The following is a 6697-nucleotide window of genomic DNA, read 5'->3' as shown; positions in this document are numbered from 1 at the left end:
GCGTTACTCACATGTCGTTTAGACGCCATTCATATGTTGTCCGGACGTTACTTTCCAAGTGTCACAATGTTACTAATTTGTCATCGGGATATCGTTTGTCTAACATCACCAGGCCCGTCCTTGGGGTTGGACAGGAGAGGAGCTTGCTCAGGGCCCAAGGAAAGCAAGCCCAAATTCTTTAATAGGTTTTATTTTTTTAAAAAAAGATGAAAACTTCCAGTTGTAAAAGACGCTCGTGAGTCGTGTGTCTACAACAGTGATTCCCTATCTTCTTCTTCAACCTTCCTTTATTAATTATTGAATTCCATAGTCCTCAAATCTATCAATAATCGTTCCATTTCCTCCAATTTCCAAATCAAATTGTGGAATATTTTTAAAATTAAATTAGATTCTTGAACTAAATTCCTTCTTTTCAGCTTTTTATATTCTGAAAATATCAACATCTTTAATATTTTCGTTCCCAATTTTCATCCTCAGTCAATCTCTCAATTGTCAAATTGATCTTCACGATTGAATATGATTTCCCCCATAAACAACTATTTAGTATTAAAATTTCTAATGGGCTTAATATTACATATAATTAAAGATCCTTCTATAAACTCTATATCTCATTAATTTCCATTCTTTCTTCTTATTTTTCTCACAATTGTTTGGTTCGAAATTTTGATAATTTGAAAAATTTTGGGTGTTTATCTTTCGAATTTTACTCCCTAGTCCGGCTATCCCCTTGCAAAGTTCTAATTTTTGGTAGATAAAGAATTGGGGGGGGGGGGGGGAACTGGAATTTTAGGTATTTCGTCTTTAGTAATTTGGGGTAAGTTTTTTGTGTTCTTGCTAATGTTCCTATTTTTTAGATTAATTTGTCCTAAAATAAAAGAAAGTTGTTTGTAATTTTTTTTTCCTTTGTGATTTTCATATCTTTAGTTCATTCTTGTTGGTGTTGGAAAACACTGATCTTGATGTAATTATAAATGACTTTGCATCTCAAAACCCTTTTATATGATTTTCAAAATCCTTTTGTATGATTTTCAGGAAGGAGATAATTTTTTTTATATATTTTTAATTTTTTTTATGTATTAAGACATGTTGTGTTGAATAATTTTTTTTTGATCTTTTATTACATTATATTCAAATCATAAAAATGATAAAGGACTTATTCTCATACTTCGCCTAGGGCTCATAAAAAGTCAGGAACGAGGCTGGACATCACGTCTTGCAAAATTAGACCATAAATATTACCACACTCCTCTAAAGGTATATACAATGGAGATAATAATCAACGAATATTGCATGTTGAATACGAGATCTGACATAATAAACAAAAAAGGATAGGTCGTGTTGGTTTGCGTTAAAAATTGACCTTGAGAAGGCTTATGATAGAATGGAGTGGAGCTTTGTAAGAAGATGTCTTGTTTTTCATGGGCTTGATGAGCCCTCGGTTAACTTAATCATGAATTGTGTTTCGAAAGCCTCATCTTGTGTCCTAATTAATGGCCAAAAATCGGAGAGCTTTAACCACTCTAGGGGTCTTAGACAAGGGACCCTATGCCGCTCTATATTTTTAACATTTGCCTTGAGTTTTTAACGTCCCTTATTAACAAGGCTTGTGAGGATAATCTTTGGACTCCCTTTTGGGTGGGTGCTAGGAAGGTCCCAGTTTCCCATTTACTTTTCGCGGATGATCTTCTATTATTTGTGAGAGTGGATGAGACGACTGCATTCAAAGTTAGAGAGGTCCTAGAGTCCTTTTGTAAAGTGTCGGGCCAAAAAATAAATGAGGATAAGAGTCGTCTCATTTTCTCTCCTAACACGCCTAGCGACTTGAGAGAGCTGTTTCAAGAGACTATCAAGGTTGAGGAATCTCCAAACCTTGGTCAATATCTGGGCATGCCAATTTCTCATAAGAGGCCTAGGAGGAGGGACCTCCAATTTGTGGTGGAGAAAGGTAGGAAGAGACTTGCCAATTGGAAGTCTAAGTTTCTTTCGAGAGCGGGGAGATTGATTCTCATTTCATCCACTCTTAACACTATTCCTAATTACTATATGCAAACAAATTTTTTTCCCCATTGCCACGCTTAGGGAGTTGGACAGAATTTGTAATAATTTTCTTTGGGGGGAAAAGAGGTTGCATCTAATTTCCAAGGAAGCTACCTTTCTTCCTAAGTCTAAGGGAGGCCTAGGTGTGAGAAGTCATAGAGTTCTTAATACGTGCTTAAAGGCGTATCTTGCATGGAAACTTTGCCATGGCCCGCATAACCTGGTCAAGGAGTGTGTCGAGTCAAAATATATTTGTCCTAAGAGAGTGACCAAATTTAATAGAGGCTCGCAGGTTTGGCAAAGTATGGGAAGGGGTTGGCACCTTCTGGAGGATAGCTGTGTTTGGATAGTGGGAAAAGGAAATGTGACTTCTCTTTGTGAGGAAAATTGGCTAGGAATTGGGGCGATTAGAAACTTCATGATTGGTCCGCTTAAGCAAGAAGAGATGGGCTGAAGGGTTAAGGATTGTTGGGTCGATGGTAAATGGCAATTGCTTCAATAATTGTCGCTCGAAATTCCGAAGCACATCTTAGAAAGGGTGGAGTGTATCGCGTGGAAGCCGACCATGACTGATGATAGACCTTGCTCCACCCTTATTGAGGAAAACACCTTCTCGTTGCGGAAGGCCTTCGACAAAGAGGTAGAAAATTTTGGGTTTAAGAGTATTTGCACTAGTTGGGAATGTAATCCCCCACATTTTTAAAGGATTTTCATAAATATATTAAGTTATTTATGTAATTATATTTAAATCCAAATGAGTTTGGAAAATGATTTGACTTTTAAATAGGGTTGACTTTTTAAAAGTCAACTAAAAATATTTTTCTTAGCTTAATAAAGTTTGTAATATTTTAATTAAGCGTGTTTAAATAAGAATTTAATTATTAAAAGCACATTTGAAAAGAAAACTTAATGGAATCGAAAGCCCAAAAGTAATAAAAAGGGAAAGGATGATTTGATGACTAAAGTCCTAATAAGCCCATCTTGTTAGTCATCAAAGTTTTAATTATTGAAATTCCTTTTCCTAAGCCCAATAGGATTAGCCTATTTAAATATCTTAAAAACCCAAATATTTTGCCCTACACTTTATTTTCTCTCTCCTCCCTTGCACGTGACTTCCGAGTTTTCTCTCTCTCACTCGACATTTTCTCTCTCCTCTTCCTCTTGAGCGTGAGTTTCATTTTCTCTCTCCTCCCTTGCACGAATAATTTCTTGAAGCCAAAACCTGCTGCCGCCACCTCCTTGCTGCTGTCACAGCCGCGGCGCTGCTCTTCCTCCTCTTATTTTGGTTGTTTTTCTTTACTTCTCCTTTAAGATTCCATTAAAGTTCTAATTTTTATTGTTATTTTATTATTATTTGCATGATTACGATTTGAGTTATTATTTATTATGAAGAATATATTTTCGGATCATATGTATAAAAGAAAAAAAAATTCAGATTTATTGTTTTTAGTTTTAATCATGAAAGATGTGATTTTTAGGGTTTTAAATCACTAGAAATCGTATATTTAAAGTATGAATATGAATTTTGATTGGAATACGATTTTTATATGCATTTAAAATATTTTCAGAAAGTTTAGAAAATTTTATAGATACTGGAAATTCAGAAAGTTAATATTTTAAGGTTTTTAATGGTTTTTAATCACTAGAATAGTTGATCTATACTAGGGATTAAAAATAATGAGAGTTTAAATTATAAAAACGATTTTTAAAAAGTTTAAAAGGGTTTGGGACGTTTTAAAGTTGCTGTATTTTTTTTAGTTCAAGTATTTACTTGATTATTATTGTTGTAGGCGGAGATTTCATTGTAGGGGACTTTTAGAGCTTAAAAGTGGCCTACCGTTGCGTTTATACAAGGTACGTACATAGTCTACGTGCTATATGGTTAGAAACATGCTCTAGGGATGTTTTTAATTTTAGTATCATGTATAGGACCTTGTTGTTCATATATATGATTTACTGAGATGGCTTTACATGTTATTTGCTTGTATGCTACATGTAAACTAAGAATATGTATAAGTAAGATTGTTTGTATGGAAGTTTGATGCAAGCAGCTAAGTTTAGTTTGGTATTAATTCGTGAGTGAATTAATGTAAGTAAGTTGGAATCATGTGTTACATAGATTCTTTGAGATTATCTATTTATCTTATAAGAACCGAGGATCTTATTTGGTAATTTTGAGTTATACCTATATAAAGGTACAGTTTACTGTTGGCTAGGTTCAACAGGCAATTAGTAAAGAATAAAAGAAGTTAAAAGAGTCTTGGATGCTAAGTTGTGAACACTTATTGATTCTAAGATTAAAAAGGAGTTTTGTGATGTTATGTGATCATTAGTTGTGAGTATTGTGTGCTTGGTTGGTGTTAACACAAGTATAAAATGAATGCAACGTAAAGTAAACGAGAATAGGTTATAGACTTTAGACTGGTGCACGTCTAGAGTTGGACACTAAGGTTGGAGTACATGGTGGTAGCCCATGGCTTTCCTGGGATTGGATTGATCACCTTTCCTCTTTAGCTCAAAGGTTCCTCGATATCGCAGGTCAATTTGGTTTACGGAGTCATGACCGTATTTCCTATTTCAGTATAGACAACTCGTCCCATAACTATTCCATTTAAGAAGAAATAAAAGTTAGAGTCTAGTTCAGTAAGAGTCATCGCAGTTGTTTATGTATTATTATTATTCTACAAGTTGTGTTGTAGTATCATGTTTAGGATTATTTTTGTCTGATATGTAGTACTCAGCTTTGCTGATTACGTGCTTGTCTGTGTTTGTGATCATGGCTTTGCCTATTGATCCTGTGGTGATCCTTCGGGGGAGCAGAGTCAAGAAAGCATTGACATTACAGGTTCGAAGATGCATACCATTGGGGAATCTGGAATGGAGAGGCTTTTGTGACATTAGTATTATTTAAGTTGTTTTCGTAGGAACATCTACATTTTAAGTTTGAGGTTTATTTAGTTGGTGTGTTAAGTTTGACATTGTCATTCGGTTTCATAAGTTTAATAAAGTTGATTTTTGTTTTAATAGTTTTCCGCTGCAAAATTCTGAGTAAGCCGAAACGTTATCACACGGGCGATAATGCCTGGGTAATTCTCTAGATTTATTATAAAAGTATTTTCTAGAAAGAGAGAATTATCGGGGTGTTAGAAAGTGGTATCAGAGAGCTTTAGGTTAGTTTAAGACTTATAGGCGCCTAACTAACTAGCTTATTAAGTACTTTAGCTTCTTAAGTTACCTAGCTTATGGGTTATTTGAAGGAAACCTTAGTAGTGCTCCTACGTTTCATTTCGAAAAGTTAGACAAATATTTTGAGGATTAAATTTTTTTTTAGAAACCGAAATTTTCGGAAATGCGAGTCGAGTTCGAAATTTTTTCGAAAAAGTCGAATCCGAAAAAAAAAAAATTTTTTTTCGAAAACGTGCAGTCGGAAAAAAAAAAAATATTTCGAGTAACATTTTTTTTTCGAGTAACCTAGGTGTCCAAATTTCTTTTTGAAAATTTTTGTAGGCACAAAGTAATGTTATTTATAAAAAGTGTCTGCATTAGTTCATGCCTTTAAGGTACAGTATTGCATTGTGAGAATGGGTAGTATAGGAAGGGCATATAGGATAGAAATATTATATGCCTGCATTGAAAATTAGTTCAGCATCATCATAAATTTTCTTCCCTGCAAATAAGTGCATTATTATTTTTCTTCCCTACTAACGATGCATGAATGTTTTCTTTCCTGCTAATTGTTATATCCTTCTTGCCTATTAAGGTGTTATATTTTACATGCCTTTGTTTTCTTACCCTTTGATTCTTGGTGGGAATACGTTAAGGAAGAGTGCTAAACCTTTTGGGTTATTGTGATGTAGCTCTACTATTATGGCTGCAAATTTAGGAAACTACTTTAACCCTATCGTCCTGACTGACGATGAAGACGACGACCATCATCCACCCATTGACCATAGGGAATATGAAGAACTGCATTGGATAATGCGTCGCATCTTGAGAAGACACTATGCTAGGGATGATGAAGTCATCATAGAAATGGATCATGCTAGAGGACTACCAGGGAAGACATATATGATGCATGTATGAGGGTGGAATCTGAACCTGAGGAAGACTTGGACACCATACCTACTAGGCAGTCTAAGATCAAGAGAAAATTCGTTGACTACTATGAGACTGACGAAGAGGACGAAGTTAGTGATGAAGACTTTGTACCTCAACAATATAAGGAAGATAAGGATAAGGATGGCAGTGTAGTGCCATAGTTTATAAACTATAGATATTTTTTTTTATATATTATATAGAGTACATAAGGTTTTAGTTAAAAGAATAATGTTGGTATTGCCAACAGACAAAAGTGTTTTATAGGATTAGCATTTTAGGAAATATATATATATATATATATATATATACTAGTGTGTTATTTTATTTCACATTTTTTTTTCTTTCTTTTTCCCTTCTATGGAAGAATAATTAGTTTGTTTATTCAAGGAGTAAGAATTTATTTTGGACACGTAATGGGGAATATTTTTTTTTATTTTCATTATGTGATTTCAATTTTCTTGCTTAAATTCATATGACTATGAATTTATTTACGTGAATAACGTATGAATATTAGTGAACATTCCATGTTGAAACTTAGTGAAATTGTATGTTGAGCGATCTT

This window comes from Beta vulgaris, chromosome 7 (assembly GCF_026745355.1).
Source record: "Beta vulgaris subsp. vulgaris cultivar EL10 chromosome 7, EL10.2, whole genome shotgun sequence".
Lineage (NCBI taxonomy): Eukaryota > Viridiplantae > Streptophyta > Magnoliopsida > Caryophyllales > Amaranthaceae > Beta > Beta vulgaris.
Note: the sequence above shows the minus strand (reverse complement) of the source record.